Source organism: Eretmochelys imbricata, chromosome 4 (assembly GCF_965152235.1).
Source record: "Eretmochelys imbricata isolate rEreImb1 chromosome 4, rEreImb1.hap1, whole genome shotgun sequence".
NCBI classification, from domain to species: domain Eukaryota; kingdom Metazoa; phylum Chordata; order Testudines; family Cheloniidae; genus Eretmochelys; species Eretmochelys imbricata.
In genome coordinates this window covers 39,158,554-39,176,597 of record NC_135575.1, presented here as the reverse complement: position 1 = coordinate 39,176,597, position 18,044 = coordinate 39,158,554, and positions in this window count along the sequence as shown.

The following is an 18,044-nucleotide window of genomic DNA, read 5'->3' as shown; positions in this document are numbered from 1 at the left end:
TAGAGTGCGTGAAGCAAAAGCAATAGGTCTCTCTCTTCTCCCGAAGGCATAATGTGTGACACGACCACTCCCACTCATAAGGGGAGGCATCGCAGGCCAACTGTAGGGGTAAGGATGGATCAAAGTGCATCAGAACTTCAGAATTTAGCAATGCACCCTTAGCTTTGTTAAATGCAACATCACAGGCTTCAGTCCACTTCCAGGCCTTGTTCTGCCCAAGGAGTTCATGAAGTGGTTTTAGCAGTGTGGCTAACTGTGAGATGAACTTTCCATAATAGTTCAATAGTCCTAGAAACAAGCAAAGCTGGTTAACATTTTGAGGAGGGGGAACCTCCACAATAGCCTTAACTTTTGCAGGGGCCTTACAAAGATCCGTAGCATCAGTGATGTGTCCCAAATATTCATCAGAGGGCTGGAAGAATTCACACTTGTCTTTGCTAACTCGTAGGCCATACTCTTCCAGTCTTTGTAGGGTAGCCTCTAAATTCTTTAGGTGATCTTCCTCATTCCTTCTAGTGACCAGGATGTCATCCAGATAGCACTGGACTCCTGGCAAGCCACACAAGATCTGATCCATAGCCCTCTGGAACAAGGCAGGAGCAGATGTTATTCCAAAGGGTAAGCGACAGTATCGATAAAGTCCTTTATGAGTTGCAACAGTCAACAGCTCTTGGGACTTTTCATTGACATGCATCTGTAAATACACTTGACTCAGATCAATCTTACTGAACTTTTGTCCCCCAGCGAAGCCCGCGAAGAGGTCATTGATGCGGGAAAGCGGGTATTGCTCTGCACACAACACTGGGTTGACAGCGACTTTAAAATCACCGCAAATCCAGAGAGAGAGCCATCTTTCTTCACTATTGGAACGATAGGAGTTGCCGATGGGCTATGGGTAATTGGTATTAGGACTCCATTTCTGACCAGGCACTCCAAGTCTGCTTCAACTTTCAGCTGGATGGCATATGGCACAGTTCTGGCTTTTCAGATATTTTGGTTGACTGTCAGGTTTAATGTTCAATGTCACAGTGATTCCCTTCATACTTCCCAGATCCTCTCCAAAAACAGCAGCATATTTCCTTACTATAGCAGTCAGACCGGTTTCTTCTTTAGTCATTCAGTGCACTTCTGCCCAGTTCAGCTGAATCTTCCTAAGCCAACACCTACCCATTAAGGCTGGGTAATTACCTCTCCCCACAAACAGTGGCAATTTAGCAGCCTGTCCATTGATCTCCACCTTAACATCAGTAGTGCCCAACATGGGCACAGCTTCTCCCGTATACATCTTCAGAATAGTTTTTGTTGCTTTAAGCGGAAGATGCTGTAGCTTCTCTTTATACACAGTCTCGGAGACCAGTGAGATGCTGCACCGGTGGCCAGTTCCATGCGTAAAGGTTTGCTGTCCAACAACGGGGTTACCCAGTATTCATGTGAGCCCACTGCTAAAGACAAAATGTGGAGTGGCACTTCTTGCAATGAGGTGTCTCCTTGGTCATCCTGGGTCTGCTCTAGGGTATGCAGATTTCCCTTTTTTGATTGGCCAGACCACAGGCCTCTTTTTCTTTTGTTTACAGGCACACAATGTGTCTTTTTGCCACAGTGTTGACACACCAGCGCATGGTGACCCAGCTTACCACAGTGGTAACATTCCTGATTCCGCACAGATTTTGTGGGTAGGTTCTTGTGACACCTTATGCACCCTGGGGGATGCACCAATGTATTCACCTCCTTTGTAGCCAGTTCCATGGACACCGCAATATCAACAGCCTTCTGGAAAGTAAGCTGAAACTCTGTCAACAGGCACTTCCGTATTGCTTCACTGTGCAGGCCACACACTAACCTGTCACATAGGGCGTAATTTAATACTGAATCTCCTTAAATTCATAGTATTCTGCAAGCCTTTTCAAAGTTGCTACAAATTGTACAACTGTTTCAATCTTTTTAGTCTCTTTTGTGGAACCTATATCTTTCAGCAATTACCAATGGTTTGGAGAAAAATGGGACCCTAGGATTTCCACAATGTCACTGTAAGATTTGGTCTCAGTCTTAACAGGGTGTAGTAAGCTGCATAGCAGGCAGTAGGTCTTAGCCCCTACAACACTTAAGAATATTGGCACCTTCTTCTCTTCTGTAATGTCATTTGCAATAATAAAAAGCTCAAAATGCTCAGTATATACGTGCCATTGCACTGTAGTCTCCTCAAAAGGTTCCAGGGGCCTCATAAGTGTAGCCATGGTTTTAGTTTCAGTTTGCAGTCAGTTCTCACGCCCTTCCAACAGCAAAAAGGTGTGAGGGGTTTTTTGTACCTTGACTTCTAACTCCTTCTGTTGCTGGGGCAGCACAGGTATCCCATCCCCATCACCACTTTGTTGTATCCTTGGGGGCAGCAGTTTTAGGAAGAAATCACTTGAGATGGAGAGCAGTAAACCTTAAAGGCAGCCATTTATTGCCCCACACTGAACTAACCAAACTGGCAGGGCTATCTCCTAATAATGCAACTCAGTTGCCATAGCAACAAGATTATGTTATCACGACAACCAAATACACAACAATATTTTTAGATCCCCATTAACTGATTATTTTTTAAGAAAGTCAATATGCGGGAATTACAAAGGCATTAGCCTCCTCTTCATTGCTGGAAAGATCCTTGCTCGCATCCTTTTGAATAGTCTCCTCCCTCTTGCTGAAGACATCCTTCCAGAATCCCAGTGTGGTTTCAGACACTCTCGGGGCATCAACAACATGATTTTTGTTGCATGACAGATCCAAGAGAAGCGTAGAGAACAACATTAGCCGTTGTTTATGGCATTTATTGACCTAACTAAGGCCTTGGAGTCCATCAATCGTGAAGTGTTATGGAAGGTGTTTTCTAGGTTTGGTTGTCCACTGAAGTTCATTCATGTTCTCAGGCTTCTTCATGATGGGATGACTACTACCCTCCTCAACAGTGGATTAGAGACAGACCAGTTCACCATCTGTACAGGTGTTAAGCAGAGCTATGCTATTGCCCAACCCTTTTTCCAACTATCTTGCCATGATCTTGATTCTTATTCATCACTGACTTTCTTCTGGAATTGGGACTGAGTATCGGATGGATGGCCAACTCTTCAACCTGCAGTGTCTTTGTTCTAAAACTAAGGTCACCAGGACTGTTATTACTGACCTTCAGTATGCTGACAACTGTGTTATCCTCACGCACACTAAGGCTGACTTGCAAACCACACTAGCTCTTTTCTCTGATGCCTATCATAGCCTGCGACCTGCCTTCAATATTGGGAACACTGAGGTGCTCCACCAGCCTGCTCCAGCACAAGTTGTCCCCCTTCTCCCACAAAGTGTCATCAGTGGTGAACTCCTGGAAAACATTGAGCATTTCCCTTACATTGGCTGTCTTGGAGAGGTGGCTACCAATCTTGATGTGGAGATTGAACATAGGATCCATTGTTATTGATAGAGATCTGCAGATGGAAACTAAGATCCTGGTATACCTTGCAGTAGTCATCCCCACTCTACTTGATAGGTGTGAGACATGGGTGACATACCGAAGCCATCTTAAACATCTGGAGTGGTATCATCAGCACAGCCTTAGGAAGATTCTCTGTATCAGATGGGAAGATTGTAGCACCAATGCCAGTGTTCTCTCTGCAGCTAACATCACCAGTGTTAAGGCAAAGATTATGAAACATCATCTTCACTGGGCTGGCCATTGTAGCCACTGGGATAGCTGATACCCATCTTCCGAAGCAAGTCCTCTTTTCTCAACTTAATCATAGTAAGCGGGTTTGCAGGGGACAGAGGAAATGCTACAAGGACACCTTGAGAGCATACCTTAAGAAGGGAGACATTGACTCCATAAATTGGGATGAGCAGGCTGGCAACAGACTGCCATGATGTTGCATCATACATCAGCCCTCAGGAGTTGTGCTCTCTCCAAGCAACGACCTGACATATGTGAAAAAAACCTGTAAAGCATGGATTGGCCTCCTCAGCCATTTTAAGTCTCATCAATGACTTCTTTCCCTCACATGGAGGGATAGCTGCTGCTGCTGGTGAATTAATCATCTATGCAAGCTACTGAACTATGTTTAGTTTAGAACAATTTGCATCTGCACGTGTGAAGCTATGTCATGTCTTAGGTCTCAGCTGTCCTGTGTATCTGTGGCAGACAGACATTTATATGTAACTCATTGTTTAGGAGTGAAATAGGCTTTATCCAGACCATTTTTATCACCCTGTAGAGTGGAGGCTGGTAAAATGTCCTCTACTTCTTCAGACACTGACAGAAGCAAGTTAGTTGTTTGTTTCTTAAGGTCCTCAATGTTCAGAGCCAACATTAAATTCTTGAGCCTGACTACCCATTTTTCTATCCCAGTTTACTCTCTGCTTGGATCAAAAGTTGGAATACAAGTAAATCTGTTGACATTTCACTTTTGTGTTTTCACCTCTGTGACTTTAGTCTTCTTCACCAATGTAATTATCTCAAATGAAACAGTAATCAACAATCAAAAGGGTTTTTTTCTAATTGCCAAATATAATTGTGACACTTCTCAGGGCACCCAGGGCTGTGAGTACTTTGTTGCCACCTGCCTATAGTGCAAGGGAGTCTTGACTATGCCAGCTCGATGTTAGGAGCTAACTTCCAAGTGGTTTCAGTGTTCATAGTTTGCCTTTTGATAATTTTCTGTTGACTTTTCTGGGTTGGTGGTAAGTTAGACAATTGAGCAATGCATTATATACGTTACATCAGCTAGTCCAGGAGGGGTGACAACTGCCTGCTGCTTTAATATGCCATCACCCAGACACATGATTCCCTGATGACTCATTTTACTCGAAGACCATAAGGGCATAATTTTCAATACAGTTACATTATTTCTGTTCACACTTCTCACAATGATTATGCATATCAATCAATTACAAGGTTTCAATGGAGACCTTACATGCTACCATGATTAGATATTTAGTGAGTTTGTCAGGTCTGAGACAGGAGTTCATTGTAAAGAACAGAGACCCCTTTTGCGGTTGGCACCAATGGATCTGTGTCACAATAACCCATCACTGCTTCCCTGTGTACTTCCTACTCCACTACAGATTCTCTAAAGCATCAAATTCATTTTTATTTCCTGTTACACATTTTAACTACTAGCATCAATATATTAAAGCGTTTGTGTGTGAAGCCCTAACTGGCTTGAGTATTGGGACCTTGTTACTTGAGAGACCTCCTCTCTCCTCGTGCCATGCTGCCACAGTTGTGACCAGCAGAGGCACTGGAGCTAGATTCCTCCTTGGCTCAAAAGAGGGAATGGAGCAATAGAGCATTATCTGTGGAGGGAACCTTTGTTCTGGAACAGGCTTCTCCCCCAGTCTGAAATAGATCAAGTCTACTGCCCTTCAAGTTGCATCTGTTTACGTGGGCTGCTATGAAGGTAGGCTTTTCAAAGATCTCAGATTTAGAAGAGGTGAGATTAGTATTCTGCAGCTGGTTTTATGTTTTTGCAATTTATGGCAGGGGTGCTGAAAGCTTTGCATAGTAGCCCCTTTTTATTTTTTGTATAAATCTAAATCAGTGGTTCCCAAACTTGTTCTGCTGCTTGTGCAGGGAAAGCTCCTGGCGGGCCGGGCCAGTTTGTTTACCTGCCGCGTCCGCAGGTTCGGCCTATCATGGCTCCCAGTGGCTGTGGTTTGCTGCTCCAGGCCAATGGGAGCTGCTGGAAGTGGCAGCCAGTGTGTCCCTCGGCCCACGCCGCTTCCAGCAGCTCCCATTGGCCTGGAGCAGCGAACCGCGGCCACTGGGAGCCGCGATAGGCCAAACCTGCGGACGCAGCAGGTAAACAAACCGGCCAGGCCCACCAGGGCCTTTCCCTGCACAAGTGGCGGAACAAGTTTGGGATCCACTGATCTAAATAAATTGCTGTAGTAACAGAAAATAGCAATAGTGAAGAATTCCTCCCCTAGAGAATGGATCCTTTTTTACTCCCTTCAAAACTTTGCCTATTACCCCTCCAACCTCTTTGATTAAGATATTCGGTTTCCTTATATGGTTTCTAAATTAAGACAATTTTCCAGTAAGAATTTAGCTGATGAATTCATCTGGATAGTTGGTAACAGTCACTGTGTAAACTCTGAAAACATGGTTCTGATATCATGCATCCCTCAGTGTCACACGATGGCAATGTAGAATAGATTTGCTTTGGGTTAGTGAAAAATGTAACTTTATGTGAAGGTTTAAGGTTACATTTGTGATATAAGAATTTTATATGGTTAAGTTATGTTACCCGAAAATGATTTGGATTTTAGAACTATATTACTTTATCATTTGTATAGTTTATGCCTAACTGACAGACTGAGTATTTTTCATGAAACCTGAGGGCGAAGAAAACACTTCATGAACTGAGAGGAAATGAAGGAGAACTGGTTAGCAGATAGTCATTGGTAATTCTGAGCATCTGTTCATTTGCATGTAGAAAGGAAAAGCCTTGCAGAGTTGAGAGAACCTTCAGAATTCAGGACCTGGAAGATTACAGAGTGTAAAGAGATTTAAAGAAACTCTTAAGAAATCTGAAGATGGCAACAATCAGAACTGTGTGGTGACATGATTTTAGTTCAGGGAATAAGGATCTGATGCTTTGAGAACAAAATATTAAAATTTTTAGAATCGTGTGAGTCAACCAAGGGAATTTTGATTTTGGTATTTGCACAAAACCATATTAATCCCAAGGTAAAATATCTTGATCTCTTACCATGTGATTTGACTGATTTGTTTTTTAGTTGATTCTCTTTTCCAGTCACTTATGGTCAAGTTTAAAGTACAATAATCCTTGTGGATATGGGCTTATATTAACAAGTAAGTATGACTCCTAAAAATCACAACCTAGGAGAAATAGATTACCATTCCAATAGCCCATAGGATGGAGTGAAGGCAATGGTTTTCTGTCACCTTTAATATATATGTGAGACCTCTAAGAAAGGTCATAAAATACCATAGGTTTCAGTGTCACCAATATTCCAGCGGCATCCAGCTGTCCTCAGCAAACAGACCCACCACCATCAACTGGATGGCCAAGTGCCTACAGCAATGGTTCTCAACCTATTTACCACTGTGCACTGCATATGCAGCTCTCCATGTGTTCTGTGGGTTGCATCCATACAATATCTATATTACCAGTATGGCCCTGAGGATGTCACATAGGCTGCAGCTGTGTGCTGATTGGGCTGCAAGAGGCCACAGGCCACAGGATGAGAACCACTGGCCTAAAGGATAATTATCATTTGTGTGTGGCTGAAAGGCACCTACATCAAACACAGACTGAACATGACAGAGGTAATTAATGCTGGCAGGAAGAGAAAAGTGCTTCAAGGAAGTACCAGAAGCAGTGAAATAACCCTTTGAGGGCATTTGCCCTTCAATTGTTAAAGTATGGTAACATGCAATACTACTGGGCTCATCATTGCTATATGTACAAGCAGAAACAGTGGTGAAAAATGCCTGTTTCCATGTTTGCCTTGCAAAGAGATTGGTCCATTCATCTCAGCTGAAGACCTAGCTTTGATGAGCCACATGTTTGTCACCACGCTATATGTTCTAGAGCACTTTCCTTGGTACTAATGGTGAAGTCCATGCTAAAGGTACAGCAAGCTCAACATACAGCAGCCTATCCACCAGGCCACAATTGAACATACTGCATTAGTGATCTGAAGACTCCACTAGCTCTCCACTCAGTTCCAGATCCACTTCAAGATTTAAAACCACTAATGTGCTAAGGACGAATGGTTTTCAAAACTTCCTTTCTCTCTGCTACCCAAAACAAAACTTGGCTCAGGTTTTCTTCAAAAGCTGACAGTCAGGAAAGAATACATCTCAGTTCATGTTAGAATGACAAGGGATGCAATGGACATGATCCTCATTGTTGCCATATATGGTAAATGAAACTAGACAGAGTTAAGGAGAGGGGTTAAATTTGGATATTCATATAAAGTGAATAATTGATATTCTGTAGCTTCTTAAAGGCTGAGGAGGGGGGAATGTTTCTGCATCTGCATAGCCTGCAAACCTTGTAGATTTTCTACAGATCAGCTGCCACTGAAACACTCTGGGACTGAGCAAAGCTATAAATAACAAGGCAAATGTGGATTCTGCCAGATGATCGGTCATCATTTTTAAATACTTCTGAAAGGATGAAACCATTATATTGCTGTATTTGCAAAACAGAACTATGGGGAAACAATGACAGAAGATTAACATTAGATTCCATGGGAAAGAAGATTAAAGACCATAATGGATGCATCTGTGAGAGATCTTCTTTCCTGGTTAGCACAGGGCAATAACTAAAGGAAGCACTATAAAAAATGTTCTGTATACTTAAACACTGTTGCCTAAATTTTCAAGGGTGATCCCTTTTGGGGGGCACAGTTGGTTGGGATGAGGACCCTCTGAAAATTCAGCTATATATTTTTCTTTGCAGGTACTATAGCATAAAAAATATAACTGTGTAATCCATGACATTGCAGTATGTAAAAATTTCAACATCTGTCACAAGGCTCATGTTATGTACCGTATATAATTGCCCAAATGGTGTTTCTAATATCTAACAGCTATTTAAACATAGAAACAAACAAAGCCTGAGAAGCAGCAAGTTAGAATTACTCTTCCTGGAGAATAGACATAATTCCAAATTTTAAAACCTCTTTCCCTTAATGCCAACATTACAGAAAGACAGCTTTATTGCAGCTCTGCACCCACAACCTTGAAATCAAATACCTCCTAGGAGACAAAATGTAATGCTCACAACATATATTACGTTACAAGTGCAGCATCTTGACCAATCAGAACATACATTGTCAGTTTGATTGTTTCCAGAAAAAATGTACTGTTTTGTGAATAATAAATGGTGGTAATATCACTTATTGGTGACATCCTTACAGCAGGCTATGCCTTCAAGTCCTCATAAATTAAAAATTCCTTTCTTTATAAATAGGAAAAGCCTGCATCTACTGCAAAATTTTGAGGCTTTATGAAAACATGGCCTCTAAATTTTCCAGACTTTTGTTACATTATGAGACCAAGCATTGCCCCAGTACTTCTCATGCTCTGTCACGTCTCACTGCATAAGTATTCCGGCAATTTTTTAAAAAAGGTAAAGTTTAAAACATTTTGTAACTGAGGACCAGTAAACAAGCCTGAATTGCAGCACTTGTGGCAAAGCCAATGAATTGTATTGGAGATGTCAGTCTCTCAGAAAAGTAACACATTTTAGCAGTCTGGAGCCAGATTTTCAAAAAAGGAACTAGGTGCCTAAAGCACCACATAGATGCCCATGGTAACCATTTAGGTGCATTTGGAATTTTTAAAAGGGCATTTAAGCCCAGGCAAGCACCCAGGAACCTCCTTCTGTCATCCACCCTGTCAAGGTTCCTTCCCCACTCTGAACTCTAGGGTAGAGATGTGGGGACCTGCATGAAAGACCCCCTAAACTTATTCTTACCAGCTTAGGTTAAAAGCTGCCACCACCAAAAAGTGTTACACAAAGAATAACAGGGGAAGTGCCCACTTGGAATCATCTCCCCGCCGCCCAAATCCCCCCCAAGCACTACACCCCCTTTCCTGGGGAAGGCTTGATAAAAATCCTCACCAATTTGCATAGGTGAACACAGACCAGAACCCTTGGATCTTAAGAACTATGAAAAGCAATCAGGTTCTTAAAAAAATAATTTTAATTAAAGAAAAAGTAAAAGAATCACCTCTGTAAAATCAGGATGGTAAATACCTTACAGGGTAATCAGATTCAAAACATAGAGAGTCCCTCTAGGCAAAACCTTAAGTTACAAAAAGACACAAAAACAGGAATATACATTCTATTCAGCACAACTTATTTTATCAGCCATTTAAACAAAACAGAATCTAACGCATATCTAACTAGATTGCTTACTAACTCTTTACAGGAGTTCTGACCCGCATTCCTGCTCTGGTCCCGGAAAAACCATCACACAGACAGAGAGACCCTTTGTTTCCCCCCCTCCAGCTTTGAAAGTATCTTGTCTCCTCATTGGTCATTCTGGTCAGGTGCCAGTGAGGTTATCTTAGCTTCTTAACCCTTTACAGGTGAAAGAGTTTTTCCTCTGGCCATGAGGGATTTAAAGGTGTTCACCCTTCCCTTTATATTTATGACACACCCCCTCACTGCCAACAACTAGACATCAGTGTTTTTTCAAACCACAGGAGATACCAAAACCATTATTTGACCTATGGGTATTCCAGTCAGGTTGCTCCTGTGCTCCCAAGGGAATTTTCAACAGGGGCTAATGTACTAGCAGCGAGCACCTATCAACAACGTTTAGGTATTGGGGGTGAGCCAAATAGCATTTTCAGAATGGGCAGGGGGTGCCTACCATAGAGAAGGGGCCCAAAATGTATGTGTGCAGGGACCACATTAATTCATCAGGTGGCCTGACTAGAGCTTTATGATTGGTGCAGGCACCGCCATAAAGCCTCAAAAGAGGCAATGGGTGGGACAGGAAGCATGAAAGAGCAACAAAAAGACAAGCAGAATAACAGACAGATTGGGAGTTAGGTTGGAGGGTAGGCAGACTGTCTGTCAGGGAAAGTGACTGGGTTCAATGTGCTAAAAGTCAAAAAATAGGGTGGGGCTGGTGCAGCCCCTTTGTAAATTGGGCACCCTAGTAGTAGGAGAATCTAACTATTGTTCTCAGCTATAGCACAGATACAATAAATTGAGGTGGAGAGGGGAAAATATATCCTGTCTGCTCTTCATGGTCACTAGAAATCATATGCCACTTTTCGTTTTAGAAGGGGTTTGTGCTCAGTCCACCATCAAAATATCCCCTTCCCCAATTAATATATAGTATGCAATATATCAGCTGGTTGCTGCTTTCAGAAACAGCTGTATTTCAATGATGCTGTACAGTGTGTGTGTGTATATATATATAATATGGTTTCAGTGCTTCAGATTTCTTTTAAGCAAAGGTGCTATATGAAAGAAAATAGTGGTATAATAGTAGTAGGCTCTTACATAAAGGCAAAAGACTCTCTACAAATTTCAACAGTTTTGAAAGTTTGGATCTCTGCAGGAGTTGCCATGATAGGAATATATAGGGCTTAAATCCTGATCTCAGTTTCCCAGGTGTCAGTCCAGAATAACTTTATTGGCACCAGTTGAATAACTCCAGATTTATACCATTGTATGCAGCTGAGATCAGAATCGGGACCTTTTCCCATGAAATCCTGCAGGGAATTGAGGAAAATCTGCATTAAATATAGAACAAGTTATTTCATAAACCACAGAGCAACTCACCGGTGGAATCTGGCAATTCATGGATATCACATCTGTGAAATAATTACCAGGTTCCACCAATGAAAGCAAAGGGAATTATGTCACTCCCATAAATCACCAGATTTTTATTCATGTTTATAGTATGTTGTCTCCTGCAATGAGTGCCTGGCAAAAACATAGCATCCACTTAGGAAACAAAATGTTGCCTCACTTTGCAGTCCAATATTTTTCAGTATAAAGGAACACTGAAGACAGTGATGTGCAGGAATTAAATTGGCAATAGAAGCACTGTTAGTAGGAAAGATAAAATTACATTTCTTGTTATTGTAAACATGAAAATTACTGTGTTTCTGTATGTCAAAGCTTTTGTTCCCACTACAATTGTACTTATTAAACTAAATATAATAGTATAGTGTAGTTGCTCTTTAAACAAACAAAAAATAATCAGTTTTCTGGCCTCTAGCAGAACAACTGAAAAACCCAATGAAATGGGTTACACCCCTTGGCAAAGGGTCCCGTTTTTTGTAACTAGCTCTCACCTCAGCCCAGATAAATTCATGACACCAAACACATATCTTGTGGGGTATTTATCCATACGGGATATCATCTGAGGTGTCTACAGAAAGGCTCACTCTGAGTTATGACCTATTTATTTTCATTTGGTACAAAGACAGCTTTGACCTCAAGGTAAGAAGAGGCCATGTTAGTCTCCACTAATGAAGACTGTCTGGCTACATGTTAGCAGGAACAATTATACTTTTATCATTTGAGTTTCTAACTAGTAGTTCCTCATAATTATTTCAAAATTATCTGCTTCCAGAATGTGATTTGGAGTTCCTACCCTCGCTTCCACCACCTTTTCTCACTATAACCTAGAGTGTCACTCACATTGTTCACTCATACAAGGAGGTATGAGTGAACAAGAATTCCTTTAATACGTTCCTGCATGGGTTTTCCAGACTGTAGGTCCATTCACATAGAAGTAAGCAGGGCTAGAGGTAAAGGATTCTTATGCCCTCACTGGAAGAGGTGAGGAATGGGTAGAGCTTTGACTTCATCTCCATACTTGCCTGCCAGAGTAATCACTGTTGTTAGACAGAACAGGAAAATCTGAAGGTATGTTTTTGTCTTGTCTGGGAAACGTTCTTATGTACATTCTCCAAAGTAACTTGTATTGTGCCTTTCACAAGGGTAAGAAACATTTATCTAAATCTTTTTAATCCCAAACTCCTTATTATTGGTATCTAGTACAGGCCAGCAGTAAATAGCTATCCCCCTGGGAGCCAGAAGGAAACAGGAGAGGAACTGTGACTCAGAGGAGCATTTCGGAGTCACAGTGCCTCCCACCAGAGCTATTCCTGGGGTGGTGCAGTTTATACACTACCCCTACTTCAGAGCTATGCCTAAAGTCAGAGTCTAGCCATATTATGTTAATCCTTTGTGTTCTCTCTCAATAAAAACACATGGGTGGTATAAACAGGCTTTGACTTAATTTCATTTGATTTTTCAGCTGTCCTCCATTTTATAAAACTATCTTCCTGAGTGTGTTTGCGGCCTTGGGTATGGCCCATCCAAGCAATAGGGAGTTTGTGACTCCTCCCCAATCAGCCACTGAGGTAATGCAAGGCTCAATTGACCAGCCTTGCGCCCTCCCAAAATTATCAATGGAAAACTATCAGAGTCACCACCAAACAATCAAAACTTACAGGTGAAAAAGGAACATTACAACAGACAGACCTGTGCCCTGCCTGTGAAGAAACAAAAGATTGTTTTCTGTATAACAGAGTATAGGGAAAGATACTCTGGATCTAATCACTGTGGAAAACCCCTAGTAGAGGGATTTGCTTTAAAGAATGATTTGAATCCTGATTGAGAAACTAGGCAGCTTTGCAACAGACTGAACTTGGGGTGGGAGAGAGAGTCTACTTTATTATTAGATAGGAAACATTACTATTAATAAATGTAGACCCAGGTTCACATTTTATGGTTTTGGTTTGTATTATAATCACTTGTTTCCACCATGCTCTTGTTTCTAGTTAAATCTTTATTCTCTCTTAAATAAACCTACTTTTGTTTTATCATAAGTGTTCACAAATGCTGTGTGACTTACAGGAGTAGTGGTTTAAGGTATGTCAAGGTTCCTCCCCCACTCTGAACTCTAGGGTACAGATGTGGGGACCTGCATGAAAAACCTCCTAAGCTTATCTTTACCAGCTTAGGTCAAACTTCCCCAAGGTACAAAGGGGGGAGGGATAGCTCAGTGGTTTGAGCATTGGCCTGCTAAATCTAGGGTTGTGAGTTCAATCCTTGAGGGGGCCATTTGGGGCAAAAATTGGGGATTGGTCCTGATTCAAGCAGGGGGTTGGACTAGATGACCTCCTGAGGTCCCTTCCAATCCTGATATTCTATGTCTATGTCTGTATATTCCACCCGTTGTCCTTGGATTGGCCGCTACCACCACCAAACTAATACTGGTTACTGGGGAAGAGCTGTTTGGACGCGTCTTTCCCCCCAAAATACTTCCCAAAACCTTGCACCCCACTTCCTGGACAAGGTTTGGTAAAAAGCCTCACCAATTTGCATAGGTGACCACAGACCCAAACCCTTGGATCTGAGAACAATGAAAAAGCATTCAGTTTTCTTACAAGAAGACTTTTAATAAAAATAGAAGTAAATAGAAATAAAGAAATCCCCCCTGTAAAATCAGGATGGTAGATATCTTACAGGGTAATTAGATTCAAAAACATAGAGAACCCCTCTAGGCAAAACCTTAAGTTACAAAAAAGATACACAGACAGAAATAGTTATTCTATTCAGCACAATTCTTTTCTCAGCCATTTAAAGAAATCATAATCTAACACATACCTAGCTAGATTACTTACTAAAAGTTCTAAGACTCCATTCCTGGTCTATCCCCAGCAGAAACCAGCATATAGACAGACACACAGACCCTTTGTTTCTCTCCCTCCTCCCAGCTTTTGAAAGTATCTTGTCTCCCCATTGGTCATTTTGGTCAGGTGCCAGCGAAACTACCTTTAGCTTCTTAACCCTGTACAGGTGAGAGGAGCTTTCCCCTGGCCAGGAGGGATTTCAAAGGGGTTTACCCTTCCCTCTATATTTATGACAAGGTATAACTGGTAAATTGGGGTATACTGCACCTTTGGGTGCAAATGATATGGAATTTCTGTTAGTATCCCGTATCAGGGGCTGGATATCAGAGGGGAATGACTCTAGGGGGTGCGGAGTGCATCTATTGTTAACCTGCAATGTGAATATAGGGCAGAGCTCAGTGGAGAGTGCTTGAGTGGCTGAAAGGCTGGCGGTGCTAGGGAGCTGACACTCAGCTACCACAAGACAGACTCTTTCTTGCTGGAGGCAGGGGTAATAAGATGACTCATTCCAGGGAACCCCAAATATACTCTGTCTTGTCACAGTAACAATATTCTAAAATTGTACTTAAAAGTAATATATAAATACGTTCACATTTTTAGTCTTTTTTAAACAAAAGACTAGCTGGTTGTAGATCTATTTTTCAATAAAATGCACATTGTGTGGCTAAACTATTAAGTATGCTAGCCTTGGGGCAGGGAGCTAAAAATATGAAATGGTGACTTAAAAGCTGATCCTGGTGCTGCTCTGTGCATGACCATTCCCCTGCACTTTGTCAAAGAAGAGTGAGGGCTGTTCTAATTAAAAAGGAGATGCAACAGCCACAACGACCATCATGAAGTTAGGAACATCTCACTTTCTCTAACTATTCCTCCTCCTGCATCAGAGAAGGAAGGTTATGTGATGGCTGTCAGATGAAGAATGGTCCAGTGGTTAGATTATTTGCCTCGCACTTTGAAGATCTGAGTTGAAGTCCCTACTATGCCACAGACTTCCTGTTATCTTGGCTATGACACTTAGCTTCTCAGTTGTTCTGTTCCCCATCCCCCAAATAGGGATAATAGCACTTCCCTGCCTCACTGGATGTTGTGAGGGAAAATACATTAAAGATAGGGAGGTGCTCAGGTACAATGGTGATATGAATACCTTAGTTACTCTCTAGTTACAGCCCTTACCACCAGATGATAACCCTTACACTAAGGTGATCCTCCCTGTGCCTGTTAAATTAGCTTTATGGCCTTTCTATGCCAGCAGTGTGGCACAAAGATGCTGCACCACACTGGCTTCTTATAAAGTAACAATTATATGCTGATATAATTATTTTACATATGAACTGACAGGTAAATTGCCTTCAAATACAGGTTTATGTGAATGTTAAATATTTTTTCATAAAGTAAAAACACTTCATGTAGTTTCCCTTCTAATTCAGTTTCTTTGGGCATTCTGAGCAGATTGTATAAATCATTGTTTACAAATACCAGTTGCTCAAAGAATTTTCTGAAGTGAAATATTAATGAAAGCCAGGCAAACACTCTTACTCCAAGGTCAGTGTAATGCCATGCTGATGCAAGCCTATTTTGTAAAAACCAACAACTGTTTAATCAAACATACATAGAATAGCAGTCAGGTTTTTAGACCTTTGACAGTGACAGCCATAGAATGTTTTCATTTGTTACTGAGTGATGACTAACACCATTTTGCATGAGTAAGGGAGCCACTTTGATAAGGCAGGACAGGAAAATAGGAAGGTATGTTGTGTTCTTGTTTGGTTATACAGATGTTCCCCTGTTCATTATCCAAAGATAAATTCTACTGTGCCTGCACAGTAGCGTAAAAACCTTTTCAACTCAGCTCTCTCTTCTCTGACCCTATAGTTCTGTTCACTAGCATTAATCACTTACTCAGCAACGATCTTGGGGAGCCAACTCCCTGTTTATCTGAACATTTTGGACGTTCCCGAAATATTTGGGATAAATCAGGGACAGAAAATAACTGATACTTTTAAATATATATGGTTTGTTTAAATGATTATAAAACTTGAGGCCAAAGTTTGCCTGGTCTTAAATTACTAGCTAAATTGCCTGCAGTATTTCGAGTGTTGTTAGGCCTGGTTAGTCTATAGGGTGCTCTAAATATCTGTCCAGGCAAGGTACACTGTTACATTGGTTTTCTCTTTAGTTAATAAATGATGTATATCCCTGAAGAATCAATTATTAAAAGTGAAAGAATATTTTAAATCCAATTCACATTTCACTGTATATACTTTTTGTTTGTTGTTCTTTTTTGTATATATGAGAAAGCTATAAGTTAAGGTGTGAATTTAAACAGATATAGTTATACCAGTAAAAGTCACCTTGTGGCCACTCTCATTCCAGTATAAAGGCCTTTTTTCAGTTAAGCACCTATCTCTTCAGAAGGGGTTTAAGCTAAACTGATTACAAAGCCATTCTTATTTTGGAATAAAAGTGTCCACACTACGAATTAAACCAATATGGTTATATTGGTATTGTTACACTAGTACAGTATAACTGGCAAAACTTTCCAGTGTAGACAAGCCCTTAAATTGGAGATCTAAAAGCACTGAATCCAGTTTTACTTTCCGGTTATTACTGCTGCAGTACTTGGGTTTCAGATGTTGTAGTGGAATGTTTATTTCTTTAAAAACAACTGTTTTCACTGGAAATTTTATATTTCCTGTAGTGTTATCAGTGAATGCAGAGTTATGTAACCGGAAAGCTGTGCCAAACAAATAGTGAAGTAGCAAAATGTGTAGTCTAAAGGCATAAGAACTTACAGTGTGAAAAATCAAAATCACACAATGTGAAACAGCTGGAATGCTTCACAGAATAGTTCTGGTTTTCAGTAATTTTTGGAGAAGCCTCATTTTTATAAAAATATAGAGCAAAACATTCCCGTTAGAAATCATTAACTCTTAACCACCCATTCAAACAGAAGTCAAGATTTACCACACTTTTTTGAAGCACTGTTATCTTACAATACCTTCATGTGCAGCTCTTAGAAACTCAAAGAATCCTCATTAAGGTGTGAATTGGTTCATATTCCATGTGGAGGAACACGAACCAATTCACACCTTAATGAGGATTCTTTGAGTTTCTAAGAGCTGCACATGAAGGTACTGTAAGATAACAGTGCTTCAAAAAAGTGTGGTAAATCTTGACTTCTGTTTGAATGGGTGGTTAAGAGTTAATGATTTCTAAGTAATCTAGTTTGGGTAAAAGTTGTTCATGGTGATTCATATTAAATAGCTAAACCAGTACATTTGCTTCAATTTAACTTATTCATGCATGAATGTAAGTTTCAGCATGCTTCAATATTTTTAAAGGTTTCAGAGCAGGGGTCTGACACCCAAATCAAAAGGGGAGGAGGTATGATGTTTAACTATAATTTGAAAAACTGCTGCAAACACACATTTTAAAACAAACAAACAAACAAAAAGAGAGTTGCTGATACTTTTAACAGTATTCTCCTAACATTTACCTCAATTGCACCAGAATTAAAGACGTGGTAGTAAGTAGGCCTGGCTTGTGCCCGACAAATTCTGTACATTCATATTTTCCAGCTTTGATAGTAATGACTGAGAAACCTCTGCAAAGGAGAAGGTGGAAAGAAAGAAAAACCCGTCCGCTGGGAGCCATGGAGTTGTTGGCCTCGGGAATGTTTTAAGAAAGGGAAGGAAAAATCAAAACAAACGGTGCCCTGCTGAGGTGGCTGCCCGGAATGCGCTGCCTGAGCTTTGGCACCGAGGACGCCTGAGAAGCGCACCGAGCAGTAAAGCGGCAAGGAGCTGGGCCTGGAGCTCCTTAGTCTGGCTCTCCAGCAGCTGGGCCCCGCCGTGGGAGAGTTAGTTCA